Genomic DNA, 22284 nt, shown 5'->3' with positions numbered 1-22284 from the left:
TAGAGAACAGGCCATCCTGGAGAGGGTATTGTGTAATGAGAATGGAATCATTGGTAATCTGGTTATGTGAGACCCCTTGGGGATGAGTGACGATAATATGATAGAATTTTTCATCAAGGTGGAGAGTGAAGTAGTTGATTCTGAGACTAGAGTCCTGAACTTTAATAAAGGGAACTACAGTGATATGAGGTGTGAGTTGGCTGTTATGGATTGGCAAACATTACTTGAAGGGATGACTGTGGATAGGCAATGGCAAACATTCAAGGAGCACATGGGGGAACTGCAGCAATTGTTTATTACTGTCTGACACTAAAGTGAAACGGGAAAGGTAGCCAACCCATGGCTTACAAGGGAAATTAGAGATAGCATTGAATCCAAGGAAGAAGCATACAAATTGGCCAAGAAAAACAGCAAGTCTGAGGATTGGGAGTAGTTTGGAATTCAGCAAAGAAGGACCAAGGGATTGATTAAGAAGGGGAAAATAGAATTGGTGAAGATTGGTGAAGACAAATGTAGGTCCCTTACAGTCAGAAACAGGGGAATGTATTATAGATGTCAAAGACATGGCTGAACAACTAAATACATACTTTGGTTCTGTCTTCACAAATGAGGACACAAAAAAGACACCATAAATGTTGGGGAACTCATGGTTTAGTGAGAGGGAGTATCAGAAGGAGATCAATATTAGTAGAGAAATGGTGTTGGGGAAATCGATTGGATTGAAGGCTGATAAATCTCCAGGGCCTGATAATCTACATCCCAGTAATTAAAGAAATGGCTCTCAAAGTAGTGGATGCATTGGTTGTCATCTTCCAAGATTCTACAGACCCTGGAACAGTTCCTGCAGATTGGAGGGTGGCTAATGTAACTCCACTATTTAAAAAGGAAAGAAAACAGGGAATTATAGACCAGTCAGCCTGACGTCAGTAGTGGGGGAAATGCTAGAATCCATTATCAAAGATTTTATAGCAGAGCACTTAGAAAACAGTGGCAGGATCGGTCAGAATCCGCATGGATTTATGAAGGGGAAGTCATGCTTGAAAAGGCCTGCATAAGAGATTAGAGTAAAATTAATGCATATGGGATTGGGGGTAGTGTGTTGAGATGGATAGAAAACTGGTTGGCAGACAGGAAACAAAGAGTAGGAGTAAACGGGTCTTTTTCCAAATGGCAGGTAGTCACAAGTTGTGTACCGCAGGAATCAGTGCTGGAACCCCAGCTATTTACAATGTATATTAATGATATAGATGAGGGAATGAAATGTAACGTCTCCAAATTTGCAGATGGTACAAAGATGGGTGGAAAGGTGAACTGTGAGCTGAGCTGAAGAGGGTTGGATTATGAGGAGAGGTTGAGTAGACTGGGACTGTACTCGTTGGAATTTAGAAGGATGAGGGGGGATCTTATAGAAACATTTAAAATTATGAAGGGAATAGATAGGATAGATGCGGGCAGGTTGTTTCCACTGGCGGGTGACAGCAGAACTAGGGGGCATAGCCTCAAAATAAGGGGAAGTAGATTTAGGACTGAGTTTAGGAGGAACTTCTTCACCCAAAGGGTTGTGAATCTATGGAATTCCTTGCCCAGTGAAGCAGTTGAGGCTCCTTCATTACATGTTTTTAAGGTAAAGATAGATAGTTTTTTGAAGAATAAAGGGATTAAGGGTTATGGTGTTCGGGCCGGAAAGTGGAGCTGAGTCCACAAAAGATCAGCCATGATCTCATTGAATGGCGGAGCAGGCTCGAGGGGCCAGATGGCCTACTCCTGCTCCTAGTTCTTATGTTCTTATGTTCTTATGTGAGGAGGATGCAGAGATGCTTCAATGTGATTTGGGCAAGTTGAATGAGTGGGCAAATGCATGGCAGATGCAGAATAATATGGATAAATGTGAGATTATCCACTTCAGTAGCAAAAATAGGAAGGCAAATTATTATTTGATTGTGTGAAAATTGAGAGTGGATACTCAGCGAGACCTTGGTCTCCTCGTGTATCAGTCGCTGAAAGTAAGCGAGCGGTTCCAGCATGCAGTAAAGAAGGCAAACGGTATGCTGGCCTTCATAGCGAGAGGAATCGAGTACAGGAGCAGGGATGTCTTGTTGCAATTATACAGGGCCTTGGTGAGGCCACACCTGGAGTATTGTGTGCAGTGTTGCTCTCCTCATCTGAGGAAGGATGTTCTTGCTATGGAGAGAGTGCAGAGAATGTTTACCAGACTGATTCCTGGGATGGTGGGACTGACGTATGTGGAGAGATTGAGTCAGTTAGGATTATATTCACTGAAGTTGAAAAGAACAGAGGAGTCCAAAACCAGGGGTCACAGTATAAGGATACGGGATAAACCATTTAGTAATGAGATAAGGAGAAATTTCACCCAGAGAGTGGTAAGCCTGTTGAATTCACTCCAACAGAAAGCAGTTTAGTTGAGCCAAATATTGTATGTTTTGAATAAAAAGATAGGTATAGCTCTTGGGGCTAAAGGGATCAAAGAATTTGGGGGAAGGCGGGAACATGTTATTGAGTTGGATGATAACCCATGATCATAATGAATGGCAGAGCAGGCTCGAAGAGCCGAATGGTTTACTACTGCTCCTAGCTATGTTTCTACAAAACTATGCTGTCTATCCCTGATAAATCTATGCCTTTCAAAGTGACAATTTACCCTGTCTCCCAGAATTCATTGCAATAATTTGCCCACCACTGAAGTCACACTGACCAGCTAATAGTTTTCTGGCCCATCACTCGCACCTTTTTTTCAGTAATGGTGCAACGTTCACAAACTTCTAACCCTCTTGCACTGCACCTGTATCTAGTGAGGATCCTCAGAACATCTGCTATTCCCCCCCTCCCCCCCCCCCCCCTAGCTTTCTCCGACTGCCTGGGATACAATCCATCTGGCCCTGGGAATTTATCCATCTGGCCCTGGGAATTTATCCATCTGGCCCTGGGAATTTATCCATCTGGCCCTGGGAATTTATCCATCTGGCCCTGGGTATTTATCCATCTGGCCCTGGGTATTTATCCACCTTCAGGGTTGCCAGTCCCTCCATTACGTCTTCTCTCACTATGCATTTTACATCTAATATTTCACACTCCTCCTCTTTAGCTGGTATATCTGAATCATCCCTGTCCTTGTGAAGACAGAGACAAAGTACTCATTGAGATTCCAGCGCACATCTTCTGAATCAACCCACATGTTTCATGTGCATCTCTGATAGGCCCTAACTTTTCCTTAGTTGTTCTCTTGCTCTTAATGTTCTGATAAAACATCATAGGATTTTCTTTGATTTTACCTGCCAATATTTTTTAGATCCTCTCTTTGCTTTCCTAATTTCCAGTTTTACTCCACCCATGTACTTTCCATATTCTTCTGGGCTTTCTACAATATTAAGTCTTTTGTGACAATCATAAGATTTCCTTTCTGCTTGATCTTGACTTGTATGCGTCTGGAAAACCAATGGGGCTCTAGATTTGGCATTACCATCTTTTTTCTTTGGAGGGACATGTCTGCACTGTGTCCATCGAATTCCACAGGATGGTGAGAAAATGAAGGTGTTCAAGAGGCGGGGCGGTGGCACAGTGGTTAGCACTGCTGCCTCACAGATCCAGGTCCTGGGTTTAATTTCAGCCTCGGGTGACTGTGCGGAGTCTGCACTTTCTCCCCGTGTTCTGCGTAGGTTTCCTCTAGGTGCTCTGGTTTCCTCCCATAGTCCAAAGATGTGCAGGTTAGGTGGATTCACCATGGTAAACAGTCCCTTAGTGTCCAAAGGCTAGGTAGGGTTACAGGGATAAGGCAAGGGTTTGGGCCTAGATAGGGTGCTCTTTCAGAGAGTTGTGCAGAGCCGATGGGCCAAATGGCCTCCTTCTGCACTGTTGGGGTTCCATGAAGTTTGCCTCTCTCCCCTTTAATAACATTTACCCTTTCAGCACATCACTAAGTAAGTATCTAGAACCGCTGCATTATTACATTATTTTTGTTTTCAAAATCTAAGTGCAATCAAACCTTACTTTCTCCAGGTTAAAAAGCCTCACTATTAGTTTTTTTCTAAAGTAGAAACTGCTGACTGAAAACTTTCATGGATTCGAGGCATGAGCTAGTGAGGGACCGCAAGGTATACGACGGTCTGTAATCTGGAAAGCATTCATTTATCATACCTTTCTGCTGAATGCCTTTCCAATATTTCTCTGTCCATGCCACCATTTACTTTTTCGTCGTCTTAATTTTGTATGCAACAATTTTTCAAATGATTTCTGAATAGGGCAGCACGGTGGCTTCACAGCGCCAGGGTCCCAGGTTCGATTCCCCGCTGGGTCACTGTTTGTGCGGAGTCTGCACATTCTCCCCTTGTCTGCGGGGTTTCCTCCGGGTGCTCCTGTTTCCTCCCACAGTCCAAAGACGTGCAGATTAGGTGGATTAGCCATGCTAAATTGCCCTTAGTGTCCAAAAAGGTTAGGAGGGATTATTAGATTACGGGGATACGGTGGAACTAAGGGCTTGAGTGGGTCGGTGCAGACTCGATGGGCGGAATGGCCTCCTTCTGCACTGTATGTTCTATGTATGTATCTATGTAAGTCCATATAAATTATGTTTACCACATTCTCATTGCAAAGTTTTGTTACCTTTTCTTTTAAAAATCAGTTTTTCTAAAGTTGACTTATATTCACAATGTTATGTTGATTATCAGATAAATCCATGTGGTTCTATATATTTTTTCTCTTCTTATGGTCTTTCCATCATATTATCTGTACTAAGAACAGAAAATTGGCAGAAAATTGTTGGTACACTGTACTATAATCGGCATCAGACACAAATCTCTTAATTTATATGTAAAGTTTTTGACATTCTGATTCATTCAATTTTCCTGTTCTTGTAGCTTTACAGCACCCCCACCATCATTAGAATCCGGTAGTAGCAGTGGATTCCCTTTGCCTGAACAGGCTATTTCTCCAGAAGGTAACGTGCACATCATTCCTAGCCGCTTCTCCCCATATACACTACACTTCAGTAGGAGGTCAACAAATGGTTCCTGAGCTATTTCACCCCAAAACTCTTTGTTACATACTGCTGAAATGTAGGTCAAGAGTGAATAAGCCTGCAATAGCTGCAGTATTCCCAGCGCATGGACCTGAATGTCAACAACTTGCATCTGTATAGCACCTTTTACATAGCAAAATCTCCCAAGACACTTCATAAGCTCTTTATCAAACTAAATTTGACACAGAACTACATAAAGAGGTATTGGGACAGGAACCCAAAGCTGAGGTAAAGAGGCAGGTTTCAAAATGCAGGAGAGGAAAGAGAGTCAGAGAGGTTTAAGATGGGAATTCCACAGTTTAGGGCCCAGGTGTCTGAAAACAAGGACACCACTGAGGATTGATGGCAATCAGAGTTCAGAAAAGGCCATGGTTGAAGATGTGCAGATGGCAGCAATATTCCAAAATACAGCCTGTAATGGCTGAATTATGTCGGCAATAAGCACCGGCATGGCAGCACAGTGGTTAGCACAGTTGCTTCACAGCTCCAGGGTCCCAGGTTCGCTTCCCGGCTTGGGTCACTGTCTGTGCGCAGTTTGCACGTTCTCCCCGTGACTGCGTGGGTTTCCTCCGGGTGCTGCGGTTTCCTCCCACAGTCCAAAGATATGCAGGTTAGGTGGATTGGCCATGCTAAATTGCCCGTAGGTTAGGTGGGGTTGCTAGGTTACGGGATAAGGTGGAGGTGTGGGCTTAAGTAGGGTGCTCTTTCCAAGAACTTGTGCAGACTCGATGGGCCGAATGGCCTCCTTCTGCACTGTAAATTCTATGAATAATCCTGTACTTCAGCCTCAGAAATGAGCATTGATGTTATAGTTAGGGCGGCACGGTGGCACAGTGGTTAGCAGTGCTACCTCACGGCACCGAGGACCATGCTGAATTGCCCCTTAATTCTCCTGCCTCGTTTTTCCAGTGGTCCAATGTTCATTCTTGCCTCTCACTTACATTTTGTATATCGAAAAAAACTCTTCTTTTATATTACTAGCTAACTTACACTCATATTTCATCTTCTCCCCCTTATTGCTTTTTAGTTGTCCTCTGCCTGCTTTTAAATGCTTCCCAATACTCTGGCATCCCACTAATCCTCGCCACCGTTAATGCTTTCTCTTTGGCCTTTATGCTCCTTGAGTTCCCCTGTCAGCCATGGTTACCGTGTCCTCCCCTTATCATGTTTCCTCCACCTTGGGATGAATTTCTATTGTGCCTCCCAAATATCCCCCAAAAACTCTGCAATTGCTGTTTCACTGTCTTCCCTGCTAGGCTCCCCTTCCAATCAACTCTGGCCAGCTCCTCCCTCATGTCTTTATTGTACCTTTACTCAATTGTAAAACATCTGTTCCAGCTTCGCCCTCTCAAACTGCAGGGTAAATTCTACCATATTGTGGTCACTGCTCCCTAAGGGTTCCTTCACCTTAAGTTCTTGAATAAAATCTGCTTCATTACACATCACCAAATCCAGAATTCCCTGTTCCCCAGTGGGCTCTGTCACAAGCTGCTCCAAAAAACATTCCAAAAGATATAATGTTTTTTGATTTGATTTATTATTGTCACATGTATCAGTATACAGTGAAAAGTATTGTTTCTTGCATGCTGTACAAACAATGCATACCGCACATAGAGACGGAAGGAGAGACTGCAGAATATAATGTTACAGTTATAGCAAGGTGTAGAGAAAATATCAACTTAATACGAGGCAGGTCCATTCAAAAGTCTGATGGCAGTAGGGAAGAAGCTGTTCTTGAGTCGGTTGGTACGTGACCTCAAACTTTGGTATCTTTTTCTTGACGGAAGAAGGTGGAAATGAGTATTTCCGGGGTGCGTGGGGTCCTGAATTATGCTGGCTGCCTTTCCGATGCAGCGGGAATTGTAGACGGAGTCAATGGATGGGAGGCTGGTTTGCATGATGGATTGGGCTACATTCACAACCTTTTGTAGTTTTCTGCGGTCTTGGGCAGAGCAGGCTCCTGTGGTGATATGCATCACTGTAGATACACAAGGGGTTAATGTACGTACACGTAGACTAGCTAGACACTAGAGGGAGCACCAGAGACATGACATACAGACACTCAACCAATAGATCACTAAGATAGAACACGACCAATGGGCATTCACGATACACACAGAGGTGACACTACCACAAGAGGGCATTACACCAACCCATATATAAAGGACACAACACACATGATATTCCTCTTTCCAGTGGAGACACTCAGTGAGTACAGACATAGGGTTGATTCAACATCACACCCACCACGTGGATTGCAGCAGACTGGTTTGTCAACCTGAGTAGCTATAGAAGGATTAACAGTAGAGGGAATCCGAGTAGGAGAATTGTAAATAGTTTAATAAACGTGTTGAAGTTATCTTGAAGTGTCTGAACCTTCCTTTGTCAGAGTGAACATCAAGGAAGCAGCTTATGCTACGCCAAGAGCATAACAAGACAGCTCCATACCAGGCTGTGATACAACCAGAGAGAATGATTTCTATGGTGCATCTGTAAAAGTTGGTGAGAGTCATAGGTGACATGCCAAATTTCCTTAGTCTTCTGAGAAAGTAGTCATTGGTGGGCCTTCTTAACTATAGTGTCAGCATGGGGGGGACCAGGACAGGTTGTTGGTGATCTGGACACCAAAAAACTTGAAGCTCTACGCTTCCTGAAGTCGATGACAATCTCCTTCGTTTTAGAACATAGAACATAGAACATTACAGCGCAGTACAGGCCCTCGATGTTGCGCCGACCTGTGAAACCCCTCTAAAGCCCATCTACACTATTCCCTTATCGTCCATATGCCTATCCAATGACCATTTGAATGCGTTTAGTGTTGGCGAGTCCACTACTGTTGCAGGCAGGGCATTCCACACCCTTACTACTCCCTGAGTAAAGAATCTACCTCTGACATCTGTCCTATATCTATCTCCCCTCAATTTAAAACTATGTCCCCTCGTGCTGGGCATCACCATCCGAGGAAAAAGGCTCTCAATGTTCACCCAATCTAATCTTCTGATCATCTTGTATGCCTCAATTAAGTCACCTCTTAACCTTCTTCTCTCTAACATCTCATCTTTACATAAGCCTCCTTCTTCCTCTTGACAAGTGTTTCAACTGCTTTAGTAAACCATGGTTCCCTCACTCGACCACTTCCTCCCTGCCTAACAGGTACATACTTATCAAGGACACGCAGTAGCTGTTCCTTGAACATGCTCCACATTTCCATTGTGCCCATCCCCTGCAGTTTTCCTCTCCAGCCGATGCATCCTAAGTCTTGACTCATCGCATAATAATTGCCTTTCCCCCAGATATGACTCTTGCCTTGCGGTATATACCTATCCCTTTCCATCACTAAAGTAAACGTAATCGAACTGTGGTCACTATCACCAAAGTGCTCACCTACCTCCAATTCTGACACCTGTCCTGGTTCATTACCCAGTACCAAATCCAATACGGCCTTGCCTCTCGTTAGCCTATCTACATACTGCGTCAGGAAACACATTGGACAAAAACGGACCCATCTAAAGTGCTCGAACTATAGTGTTTCCAGTCGATATTGGAGAGTTAAAGTCCCTCATAACAACTACTCTGTTACTTTCGCTCCTATCCAGAATCATCTTTGCAATCCTTTCCTCTACATCTCTGGAACTTTTCGGAGGCTTATAGAAAACCCCTAACAGGGTGACCTCTCGGTTCTGGGGGAGGTGGGACCAGTACAAACCGGACGGTCTGCACTTGGGCAGGACTGGAACCGATGTCCTAGGGGGGGTGTTTTCTAGAGCTGTTGGGGAGGGTTTAAACTAATGTGGCAGGGGGATGGGAACCAATGCTGGAAGTTGGAAGGTAGTAAAACAGGGACAGAAACAAAAGGAAGTAAGGGGAAAAGTGCAAGGCAGAGACGACATAGTCAGAAATCCATAAGGGCGACAGTACAAGGTACAGTGACTGAGGGGAGCACAGTGAATAGGCCCAGTAATAACAAAAGGAATAAAACTGGAGATGTTAAGATTCAAAACAGAGGTAAAAAAACCAACATAAGTGTACTTTACCTGAATGCTCGTAGTATTCGGAATAAAGTAAATGAGTTGGTGGCACAAATCATCGTAAATGACTATGATTTAGTGGCCATTACTGAAACATGGTTAAAGGATGGTCACGACTGGGAGTTAAATATCCGAGGGTATCAAACTATTCGGAAGGACAGAGTGGATGGTAAGGGAGGTGGTGTTGCTCTGTTATTTAAGGATGACATCCGGGCAATAGTAAGGGATGACATCGGTGCTATGGAGGATAAGGTTGAATCCATTTGGGTGGAAATCAGGAATAGTAAGGCGAAAAAGTCACTGATAGGAGTAGTCTATCGGCCACCAAATAGTAACGAGATGGTGGGGCAGGCAATAAACAAAGAAATAACTGATGCATGTAGAAATGGTACAGCAGTTATCATGGGGGATTTTAATCTACATGTCGATTGGTTTAACCAGGTCGGTCAAGGCAACCGTGAGGAGGAGTTTATAGAATGTATCCGCTATAGTTTCCTAGAACAGTATGTAATGGAACCTACGAGGGAACAAGCGGTCCTAGATCTTGTCCTGTGCAATGAGACAGGATTGATTCATGATCTCATAGTTAGGGATCCTCTCGGAAGGAGCGATCACAATATGGTGGAATTTAAAATACAGATGGAGGGTGAGAAAGTAAAATCAAATACTAGTGTTTTGTGTTTAAACAAAGGAGATTACAAGGGGATGAGAGAAGAACTAGCTAAGGTAGACTGGGAGCTAAGACTTTATGGTGGAACAGTTGAGGAACAGTGGAGAACCTTCCAAGCGATTTTTCACAGTGCTCAGCAAAGGTTTATACCAACAAAAAGGAAGGACAGAAGAAAGAGGGAAAATCGACCGTGGATATCTAAGGAAATAAGGGAGAGTATCAAATTGAAGGAAAAAGCATATAAAGTGGCAAAGATTGCTGGGAGATTAGAGGACTGGGAAATCTTTAGGGGGCAACAGAAAGCTACTAAAAAAGCTATAAAGAAGAGTAAGATAGAGTATGAGAGTAAACTTGCTCAGAATATAAAAACAGACAGTAAAAGTTTTTACAAATATATAAGACAAAAAAGAGTGGCTAAGGTAAATATTGGTCCTTTAGAGGATGAGAAGGGAGTTTTAATAATGGGAAATGAGGAAATGGCTGAGGAACTGAACAGGTTTTTTGGGTCGGTCTTCACAGTGGAAGACACAAATAACATGCCAGCGACTGATAGAAATGAGGCTATGACAGGTGAGGACCTTGAGACGATTGTTATCACTAAGGAGGGAGTGATGGGCAAGCTAATGGGGCTAAAGGTAGACAAGTCTCCTGGCCCTGATGGAATGCATCCCAGAGTGCTAAAAGAGATGGCTAGGGAAATTGCAGATGCACTAGTGATAATTTACCGAAATTCACTAGACTCTGGGGTGGTCCCGGTGGATTGGAAATTAGCAAACGTGACACCACTGTTTAAAAAAGGAGGTAGGCAGAAAGCAGGAAATTATAGGCCAGTGAGTTTAACTTTGGTAATAGGGAAGATGCTGGAATCTATCATCAAGGAAGAAATTGCGAGGCATCTGGATAGAAATTGTCCCATTGGGCAGACGCAGCATGGGTTCGTTAAAGGCAGGCCATGCCTAACTAATTTAGTGGAATTTTTTGAGGACATTACCAGTGCAGTAGATAACGGGGAGCCGATGGATGTGGTATATCTGGATTTCCAGAAAGCCTTTGACAAGGTGCCACACAAAAGGTTGCTGCATAAGATAAAGATGCATGGCATTAAGGGTAAAGTAGTAGCATGGATAGAGGATTGGTTAATTAATAGAAAGCAAAGAGTTGGGATAAATGGGTGTTTCTCTGGTTGGCAATCAGTAGCTAGTGGTGTCCCTCAGGGATCCGTGTTGGGCCCACAATTGTTCACAATTTACATTGATGATTTGGAGTTGGGGACCAAGGGCAATGTGTCCAAGTTTGCAGATGACACTAAGATGAGTGGTAAAGCGAAAAGTGCAGAGGATACTGGAAGTCTGCAGAGGGATTTGGATAGGTTAAGTGAATGGGCTCGGGTCTGGCAGATGGAATACAATGTTGACAAATGTGAGGTTATCCATTTTGGTAGGAATAACAGCAAACGGGATTATTATTTAAACGATAAAATATTAAAGCATGCCGCTGTTCAGAGAGACTTGGGTGTGCTAGTGCATGAGTCACAGAAGGTTGGTTTACAAGTGCAACAGGTGATTAAGAAGGCAAATGGAATTTTGTCCTTCATTGCTAGAGGGATGGAGTTTAAGACTAGGGAGGTTATGTTGCAATTGTATAAGGTGTTAGTGCGGCCACACCTGGAGTATTGTGTTCAGTTTTGGTCTCCTTACTTGAGAAAGGACGTACTGGCGCTGGAGAGTGTGCAGAGGAGATTCACTAGGTTAATCCCAGAGCTGAAGGGGTTGGATTATGAGGAGAGGTTGAGTAGACTGGGACTGTACTCGTTGGAATTTAGAAGGATGAGGGGGGATCTTATAGAAACATTTAAAATTATGAAGGGAATAGATAGGATAGATGCGGGCAGGTTGTTTCCACTGGCGGGTGACAGCAGAACTAGGGGGCATAGCCTCAAAATAAGGGGAAGTAGATTTAGGACTGAGTTTAGGAGGAACTTCTTCACCCAAAGGGTTGTGAATCTATGGAATTCCTTGCCCAGTGAAGCAGTTGAGGCTCCTTCATTACATGTTTTTAAGGTAAAGATAGATAGTTTTTTGAAGAATAAAAGGATTAAGGGTTATGGTGTTCGGGCCGGAAAGTGGAGCTGAGTCCACAAAAGATCAGCCATGATCTAATTGAATGGCGGAGCAGGCTCGAGGGGCCAGATGGCCTACTCCTGCTCCTAGTTCTTATGTTCTTATGTTCTTATGAGGAAAAACATTTATACGCAGAGAGGAATGGGAGTCTGGAATTCGCTGCCCGAGTTGGTGGTGGAGGCAGAGACCTTAAACTCTTTTAAACGGTACCTGAATCTACACCTTAAGTCAGGGGTGGGCAAACTACGGCCCGCGGGCCGCATGCGGCCTGCCAAAGGTATTTCTGCGGCCCACCAAGTCATTAAAAAAAAATGTTTTTGAAAAAAAAAATTTTTTTTTTTAAATTTTTTTTTTTAAAGGTTAATGGGTGGGGGGCTGTTGGGTTACTTACTGGTATAGGGTGGATACGTTGACTTGAGTAGGGTGATCATTGCTTGGCACAAAGTTGAGGGCCGAAGGGCCTGTTCTGTGCTGTACTGTTCTATGTTCTATATGAGGCGCCCAGAATCATAACCGGGTGAAGTAATTATTTTACTTAATATACTATGCGGCCCTTTGTGAATTGTGAATTTCTGAATGCGGCCCTTGCACAGAAAAGTTTGCCCACCCCTGCCTTAAGTGCTCTAAGCTACAGGGCTATGGACCAGGTGCAGAAAACTGGAATTAGAAAGGGTGTCCGAGGGAAGGAATGGCCTCCTTCTGTGTTGTAACTTTTCTATGATTCTATTATTGCACAATGTTCAGCATCATTCGCGACTTCTTAGATAATCAAGCAGTCCATGTGCAACAAGACCTGGACAATATCCAGGCTTGGGCTGATAAGTGGCAAGTAACATCCACAACTCACAAGTGCCAGGCAATGACCGTCTCCTCCAAGAGAGGATCTAACCATCGCCCCTTGGTAATCAGTGGTATTACCATCACTGAATTCCCCCAAATCAACATCAACCAAAATCAACAATCATAAGATTGACTCCCTACTGAAGGTCAGTAAGGTCTGAGGCATTCAGGTCAGGCACTCCTGACCTATACAAGAAATCCAGGTATGACCTCCGCAAAGCAATGATGCCAAGAGAGAATATCAGACCAAGCAAGAATCACTGACTAGCATTACAGACTCTCGTTGGTTGTGGCAAGGCCTAAACAACATGACGGGCTACAAAGCAAAGCCAAGCAGTATCTCTGGCAGAATCGCACCCTTCCCCGATGAACTCAATGCATTCTATGCTCGGATCGAGCAGGAATCCATCGGTCCGTGGTCGAGTGCCTCAGCAGTCCAAAACACACACATACGCACCGTCACAGCTTCCGAAGTCAGATCGGCCTTCCTGAAAGTGAACCCTCGGAAGGCGACGGGTCCGGACAGGATCCCTGGCCATGTATTCAGAGCCTGCGCAGACCAGCTGGCAGATGTGTCCGCGGACATCTTTAACCTGTGCCTACTCCACTCCGAGGTCCCCACCTGCTTCAAGAAGACCACCATCATAGTGGTGCCAAAGAAGAACCAGGCAATGTGCCTCTATGACTACCGTCGGTGGCCCTGACTTCAGTCGTAATGAAGTGCTTCAAGAGGTTAATCATGAAGCGCATCAACTCCATACTCCCAGAATGCCTTGATCCACTGCAATTCGCATACCGCCGCAGCAGAAGCCATCTCCCTGGCCCTACACTTTCCTTAGAGCATCTCAACAACAAGGACTCCTACATCAGACTCCTATTTATTGACTACAGCTCCGCCTTCAACACCATAACCCCAGCCAAGCTCATATCAAAGCTCCAAACCTAGGACTTGGCTCCTCACTCTGCAACTGGATCCTCGACTTTCTGACCCACAGACCACAATAAACAATAAGAATAAACAACAACACCTCCTCCACAATAGTCCTCAAAATCGGGATCCCGCAAGGCAGCGTACCTAGCCCCCTACTATATTTCCTGTACACACACGACTGCGTGGCAAAATTTGGTTCTAACTCCATCTACAAATTTGCTGACGACACGATCATAGTGGGTCGGACCTCGAATAATGATGTGTCTGGATACAGGAGGGGACTAGAGAACCTAGTGGAGTGGTGCAACAACAACAATCTATTCCTCAATGCCAACAAAACTAAAGAGCTGATCATTGACTTCAGGAAGCAAAGTACTGTACACACCGCTGTCAGCATGAACGGGGCCGAGGTGGAGATGGTTAACAGCTTCAAAATCTGACCTGATCCTCCCATGTTGACGCTACCACCAAGAAAGCACAACAGCGCCTATACTTCCTCAGGAAACTTAAGGAAATTCGGCATGTCCACACTGACTTTTACCAACTGTTATCAGATGCACCATAGAAAGCATCCTATCTGGCTGCATCACAGCCTGGTATGGCAACTGCTCTGCCCAAGATGGCAAGAAACTTCAGAGAGTCATGAACACAGCCCAGTTCATCACACGTACCTGCCTCCCATCCATTGATTCCATCTACACCTCCCGCTGCCTGGGGAAAGCGGGCAGCATAATCAAAGACCCCTCCCACCCAGCTTACTCACTCTTCCAACTTCTTCGATCGGGCAGGATATACAAAAGTCTGAGAACACGCACGGACAGATTCAGAAACAGCTTCTTCCCTGCTGTTACCAGATTCCTAAGCGACCCTCTTATGGACTGACCTGATTAACACGACACCCTGTATGCTTCACCCGATACCAGTGCCTATGTATTTACATTGTGGACCTTGTGTTGCCCAATTATGTATTTTCTTTTTATTTTAGTTTCTTTTCATGTACTTAATGATCTGTTTGAGCTGCTCGCAGAAAAATACTTTTCACTGTACCTCGGTACACGTGACAATAAACAAATCCAATCCTGCGGCTGTCTGTCATTTGTTTGTCATGACCCAGGGCCTTCGCAGCACTCCACCTCTGGGTCTCTCCCTAGCCTGATGGGCAGCCACGTCCTCAATGTGTGGGTCGGGCTGCCGCCTCGAGCATCTGCTGACGCTGCTTCTGATGCCTTCTCCTGCGTCTGGCTGCATCCTGTAGCACCAGCACCACTAGGGCAAGTTCTGCTGGGTCCAAAATCCCTGCCATAGTGTTCAACATCTGGAAGGAATTGCGAGAGTGTGTTAAACTGACAAACAGCGGTGGCTCCCACCCCGAGACCCTCTATTCCCCCATTGATTCCCCTCCCCCCCACCCGGGACACCCTGCCCACGCACTCCCGCCACAGCATGCCCCCCCCCTCACCGGACCCCAGACCCTGTACCCCTGATACCTGCTCACAACGTCAACCGGACCAGTAGCTAGTTCCCTCGCCTTGACACTAACCCATCCTCTGGCTGTGAACATGTCCCCTGGAGCTGTGTTCCATCCCCTGGGTGTTCGGATGTTGGCTGATGAGTGTGTGGTGTTGCCTCCTGCAATGTTCAGGTATACTGACAGTCCACGCATTGTGGTGTGATTGGGATGGCAGGCAATGACTCCCACATGCTACATGGCCCACCCACCCATGGGAATACATTTGGGTTGCGTGAAGTGCTCACTTAACCATGATTGCCAGTTCCATGGAGGCTATAGCCTTCAGATGCATGGCCAGAGGCCTCGGCAGTCGGTAGGTGTTATGGGTGGTCATTGAGGCAAATGAGCAGGGACAAGGGTTGCTCCCAGAATGGGTACACATGATCCAGGGATTGGTATGGTGGTGCTGCAAGTGGTTGCCCCCCCCCCCCCCCCCCCCCCCCACAGCACCCCCTCACCCTCCCATGGTGGCCCACTCCTGTGGAGGGTCCACCGCCCCCAGTAGTGGTGGATCCCCCATCCTCCACAGAGGGCAGGGACAGCAAGCCCAGTGCCCCCGAGCTCTTTGCCTGTGAGCAAAGATGGCTACTCACCTCTTTGGCTCCCCACACAAGCCCTTCCGCCAGGTTCACATTTTTGAAAAGGAGTACTAATCGGCACCAGCGTGACCACTTGCCGCCACTGAATGACGGGAGGCTGTTGGATATGGGGTGGCTCCCGTTAATTGTGTGGAAATGGGGCTTAAGCGGTGATAATTAGTTTATCGCCACACTACAGAGAGATCCTGATTTCGCCTTCAGGAGCGGCCGGTTGCATCACAAACTGTTTGGTGCCTGGCGCGGATCTCGTTTTTGTCCTCTCCCGCTATTCACCGGCCTCGTTTCGCTTGAGTGAGAGTGTAATAAGGCCAGAAGATGGCACCCATAGATTTAGATTTATTGTCATGTGTACCGAGGTACAGTGAAAAATATTGTTCTGTGTACAGTCCAGGCAGATCGTTCCATACGTAAAAATACATAGGACATACGATAAATACACAATGTAAATGCATAGACACAGACATCGAGTGAAGCATACCAAGTAGAGTGCTAACAACAGTAGAGAGATTAGTTCAGTCCATAAGAGGGTATTTAGAAGTCTGGTAACAGCGGGGAAGAAGCTGTTTTTGAATCTGTTAGTGCATGTTCTCAGACTTTTGTATCTCCTGCCCGATGGAAGAAGTTGGAAGAGAGTTTCATTATGCTGCCCGCTTTCCCAAGGCAGTGGGAGGTGTAGACTGAGTCAATGGATGGGAGGCGGGTTGGCGTGATGGACTGGGCTGTGTCCACGACTCAGCCCCTCCTGCTGACGGGGGTTTTTGGAGGCGTCAAAGTTAATGCACATTTGAACAGCTCGACGTATTTTACAGCAGTGATGAGGCTGTAACATCCCATCCATAATGTTTGCTTTATATACCCTAGCAAATCCTTTGAAAGGCTTAAATACATTTTTAGATCAGCCCTCAAACTTCTAAACACCTGGAGTACAATTTTAATGCAATTTGTCCTCAATTTAATGTTTTAAACAGAGGTATTGGTAATCTAAGTTGCACTATGGCTGATACATCCTCACTGATGCTGCACCCAAATTTGAACACAGTGGAAACTTTCACCCTGGCACTAAATTTTAATGGTATGAGCTGGTCATATGCCCAGATACCAATGAAATATTCTCTCCACCAGATTCAATGAGAACACCAGGCATTCTACACCTTACTACAAGGACAGCAGAACGTGTAACCCTTGATCTCTTACAGAATCTGATGGACACAGCTAATTCAAGTGAGTATATTATTTATTACACAAGCTGATGTCCTGTGATATTCATTACTCACCATTTGTCATATGCTGCAACCCATTATTTGGCTGCACTTCAAATCTCTGTATTGTTCTTCTGGGCTTGTGTCTGTCCATTCGCCATCGCCGTAAACTGTTTCTCTAAGGGTAGCCATTTCTCCAAACCCAACTTCCGCCCTTCACACCCTCCTCCTGTTGCCACTCCCATATTCCGACCCCAGTGTTGCCAACAGGCACTGTACCCATTATAAATCCCAAACAGACCTAAATATTCCTCACCCCAAATAATCTTCACCCCAAAAGCTCTTCACTCCTCAATGCCCATCACCCCCAAACATTCCTCCCCCAACACTCCTCAACCCCAAAAACACCTCACCCTTGAAATGCATCACATCAACACTCCCTCATGCCCATTTACACTAGACCTGGGGAGATGTGACATAGTGTCACAATACCCTGGGCTAGGGTATAGTCAATTCCAGCCCGCCTTGAACCAAAGTCACAACATAAGTGAATTAACCAATAATTCTTATAAAGTTTTCAAGATCTTTGGCTCTGGACTGCTCCAATGACTTGCAGGCAAGTAAAACACAAAAATTGTTTATTTTTTTTTTAGAAAATATTTTATTCAGGCATTTATCATTCTAACAATTTTAACCGTCATGTATCAACAAGAACAAAACAATATAACCAACCCTCCCAGTAACAAACCCCAGCCAACTTGGCTTACAGAAACAAGACCTCCTTCCCAAGCCCCCTTTCCACTGGTTCACCTATCCTCCACCCCTGTTCATCCAGGCCACCATCATGTGGACCACCTTGAATTGTATCAGGCTAAGCTTGACACACGACGAGGATACATTGACTCGCCTCAGGGCCTTCTCCCCATAATCCGGCCTCCAACTCCCGAATCAGCTCTTCTTCCCACTTTCTCTTCACGTGTGGCGTGGACGTGGAGAGGATGTTTCCACTTGAAGGGAAAACTAGAAGTGGAGGACACAATCTCAGATTAAAGGGAAGATACTTTAAAACAGAGATGAGGAGGAATTTCTTTAGCCAGAGGGTGGTGAATCTGTGGAACTCTTTGCCGTAGAAGGCTGTGGAGCCCAAACAACTGAGTGTCTTTAAGACAGTGATAGATAGGTTCTTGATTAATAAGGAGATCAGGGGTTATGGGGAGAAGGCAGGAGAATGGGGATGTGAGGATGAGAAAAGTATCAGCCATGATTGAACAGCGGAACAGACTCGATGGGCCGTGCGACATAATTCTGCTCCTATGTCTTATGGTCCCCTATCGGGGCTCCCTCCCACTCCATCAGTTCCTTGTAGATCTCTGAAACCTTCCCCTCCCCTACTCCTACTCTCGATGCCACCATATCCTGTAGCCCCTGGGGCGGCAGTTGCAGGAAGGTCGAAACCTGCCTGCGCACAAAATCCCTCACCTGCAGATACCAGAACGCATTCCCCCCGGCAACTCAAACTCCTCCAAGTAAATAAAAAGATCTCCAAATCTCTCGATCCCCGCCCGCTGCCACCATCGGAACCCCGCATCCAACTCTCCCCCCCCGGTGCAAACCGGTGGTTACCACATATCAGTGCCCCATGTGCTGCCGCCATTGTCCTCATACCCTCAGAGCTGCCACCACTATCGGGCTTGTGGAGTACCTAGCCGGCGAGAACGGCAGAGGTGCCGTTAACAGTTCCCCCAAACTGTGTCTTTACATGAGGCTGGCTGCACCTGCTCCCAAACTGAACCCTCCCCCACTACCCACTTCCTGACCTTTGCTATATTCGCCACCCAATAATAATTTATGAAATTCGGAAGAGCCAGCCCCCTCCATGGCCCCGCTCCAGCAGCACCTTCTTCACCCACGAGGTTTTACCCACACAAACCCCAAGATCACCGCATTTGCTTTTTAAAAAAACACCTTGGGGGTAAAAATCAGAAGGCTCTGAAAGACAAACGGAAACCTCGGGAGGACCATCATATTCAACGTCTATACCAGCCCGTCCAATGACAGCGGGAACGCATCCCACATCCGAATGTCCCCCCTCATCTGTTCTACCAACCAACCCAAATTCAGCTTGTGCTGCTGCTCCCACTACCGTGCCACCTGGATACCCAAATATCGAAAGCTCCTTGAACGGCATCTCCCCCAATCTCTTCTCCTGCCCCATCGCCTGAATAGCAAAGACCTCACTCTTGCCCATATTCAATTTATCTCGAAAAAACCGACCGAAACCTCTAATATCCCAAGAATACCCCCACAGCGGGTCTAAACTATATAGAAGTAAATCATCCACGTAAAAGGGGTCATGAAATATCTTTGGCTAACAGGGTTAAGGAAAATCCCAAAGCCTTTATTCGTATATAAGGAGCAAGAGGGTAACTAAAGAAAGGATTGGCCCACTCAAAGACAAAAGAGGGAATTTATGCGTGGAGTCAGAGGAAATGAGTCAGATTCTTAATGAGTACTTTGCATCGGTATTCACCAAGGAGAGGGACATGACGGATGTTGAGGCTAGGGATGGATGTTTAAGTACTCTAGGTCAAGTCAGCATAAGGAAGGGGGAAGTGTTGGGTATTCTAAAAGGCATTAAGGTGGACCAATCCCCAGGTCCGGATGGGATCTATCCCAGGTTTCTGAGGGAAGCGAGGGACGAAATAGCTGGGGCCTTAACAGATATCTTTGCAGCATCCTTGAGCACGGGTGAGGTCCCGGAGGACTGGAGAATTGCTAATGTAGTCCCTTTGTTTCAGAAGGGTAGCAGGGATAATCCAGGGAGTTATAGACCTGTGAGCTTGACGTCAGTGGTAGGCAAACTGTTGGAGAAGATACTGAGGGATAGGATCTATTCACATTTGGAAGAAAATAGACTTATCAGTGATAGGCAGCATGGTTTTGTGCAGGGAAGGTCATGTCTTACAAACCTAATAGAATTCTTTGAGGAAGTGGCAAAGTTAATTGATGAGGGAAGGGCTGTAGATGTCATATACATGGACTTCAGTAAAGCATTTGATAAAGTTTCCCATGGCATTTCAGGGTGTACTAGCTAGATGGATAAAGAACTGGCTGGGCAACAGGAGACAGAGAGAGTAGTTGTGGAAGGGAGTGTCTCAAAATGGAGAAAGGTGACTAGTGGTGTTCCACAGGGATCCGTGCTCGGACCACTGTTGTTTGTGATATAGGTATAAGTGGTCTGATGAGCAAGTTTGCAGATGATACTAAGATTGGTGGAGTTGCAGATAGCGAGGTGGACTGTCAGAGAATACAACAAAATATAGATAGATTGGAGAGTTGGGCAGAGAAATGGCAGATGGCGTTCAATCCAGGCAAATGCGAGGTGATGCATTTTGGAAGATCTAACTCAAGAGCAGACTATATGGTCAATGGAAGAGTCTGGGGAAAATTGACGTACAGAGAGATCTGGGAGGTCAGGTCCATTGTACCCTGAAGGTGGCAACGCAGGTCGATAGAGTGGTCAAGAAGGCATACAGCATGCTTGCTTTCATCGGACAGGGTATTGAGTACAAGAGACGGCCGGTCATGTTACAGTTGTATCGGACTTTGGTTAGGCCACATTTGGAATACTGCGTGCAGTTCTGGTCGCCACATTACCAGAAGGATGTGGATGCTTTGGAGAGGGTGCAGAGGAGGTTCACCAGGATGTTGCCTGGTATGGAGGGTGCTAGCTATGAAGAAAGGTTGAGTAGATTAGGATTGTTTTCGTTGGAAAGACGGAGGTTGAGGGGAGACCTGATTGAGGTCTACAAAATTATGAGAGGTATGGACAGGGTGGATAGCAACAAGCTTTTTCCAAGAGTGGGGGTGTCAATTACAAGGGGTCACGATTTCAAGGTGAGAGGGGAAAAGTTTAAGGGAGATATGCGTGGAAAGTTTTTTATGCAGAGGGTGGTGGGTGCCTGGAACGCTTTGCCAGCGGAGGTGGTAGAGGCGGGCACGATAGCATCATTTAAGATGCATCTAGACAGATATATGAACGGGCGGAGAACAGAGGGAAGTAGATCCTTGGAAAATAGGCAACATGTTTAGATAAAGGATATGGATCGGCGCAGGCTGGGAGGGCCGAAGGGCCTGTTCCTGTGCTGTAATTTTCTTTGTTCTTTGTTCTAAAGCGAGACCCCGTGCTAAACCGCCCCCACCCCCCATACTATCTCCTGCCAGACCCTCAACGTTCTCAATGCCAATTCCAACGGCTCTATAGCCAAGGCAAACAACAGTGGGGAAAGTGGGCATCCCTGCCTCGTCCCCCGGTGCAGCCTGAATTAATCTGATCTCACCCAATTCATCCTCACACCAGTGCCTGGTATAGCAACTGGACCCACTCCACAAATCCCTGCCCAAACCCAAACTGCCCCAGGACCTCCCATAAGTATTCCCACTCCACCCGATCAAAGGCCTTCTCTCCGTCCATGTCCACCACCACCTCAACCTCACCCTCCTCTGGAGGCATCATAACTGCATTAAGCAACCTCGTAATTTTGGTCGCCAAATGCCGCCCCTTAACGAACCCCGTCTGGTCCTCCCTATTACCCCTAGGATGCAGTCCTCGATCCTTGTGGCCAGGATCTTTGCCAATATTTTGGCATCCACATTTAACAGGGAGATCAGCCTGTATGATCCACAGTTTTCCGGGTCCTTATCCCGCTCTAAAATGAGGGAGATCGACGCCTGTGACAACGTTGGGGGGAGCACACCCAACTCCTTTGTTCCCGCCTCCTAGTTTGCCCGCAGTTAGTAGCCTATCCAATAATTGGTGTTTTGGTGTCTGGGGAATGTCGTCTCCTTGTGGAGGAAGTTTTTGATTTGGTTGTATCTTAGCTCATTCCCTTTCAGGAACTGGAACTTGTCCTAAGGTCGCTACTCTGCCTTCTATGTACATGTCTCCTACCGTTGGGTATGTGAGACTCCATGGGACCACTGCCCCCATCTGTTCTATGAAGGACTGTTGTCCTGAAATGAAAATGAAATGAAAATTGCTTATTGTCACAAGTAGGTTTCAAATGAAGTTACTGTGAAAAGCCCCTAGTCGCCACATTCCAGCGCCTGTTCGGGGAGGCTGGTACGAGAATTGCACCGTGCTGCTGGCCTGCTTTGATCTGCTTTAAAAGCCAGCGATTTAGCCCTTTGCGAAACCAGCCCCTTCCTGTGTTGGGGCTGGATCTGTCCGTCCGTGGGTCCTGTACGCGGTTGAAGTTCCCCCCATGATGAATCGGTGGGAGTCTGTTAGGGATTTCTGTCATGGTTTTCTTTATGAAGTCTGCGTTGTCCCAGTTAGGGACGTACACATTTACA

The 22284-nt window shown here is 46.0% G+C and overlaps 1 long non-coding RNA gene across 1 annotated transcript in view; it reads left to right on the top strand.

Annotated features, from left to right (window-relative positions):
- The first annotated feature begins 4869 nt into the window (after nt 1–4869).
- Nucleotides 4870–22284, top strand: part of LOC119975197 — a 34823-nt gene continuing 17408 nt past the window's right edge. Inside the window, exons 1-2 of the long non-coding RNA XR_005462676.1 lie at nt 4870–4951; nt 16853–16951. This is a non-coding gene — a long non-coding RNA (uncharacterized LOC119975197). The remainder of the gene's footprint in view (nt 4952–16852; nt 16952–22284) is intronic.

The sequence above is a fragment of the Scyliorhinus canicula genome, chromosome 12 (genome assembly GCF_902713615.1).
Source record: "Scyliorhinus canicula chromosome 12, sScyCan1.1, whole genome shotgun sequence".
NCBI lineage: Eukaryota > Metazoa > Chordata > Chondrichthyes > Carcharhiniformes > Scyliorhinidae > Scyliorhinus > Scyliorhinus canicula.
Note: the sequence above shows the minus strand (reverse complement) of the source record. Positions and strands in the feature narration are given on the sequence as shown.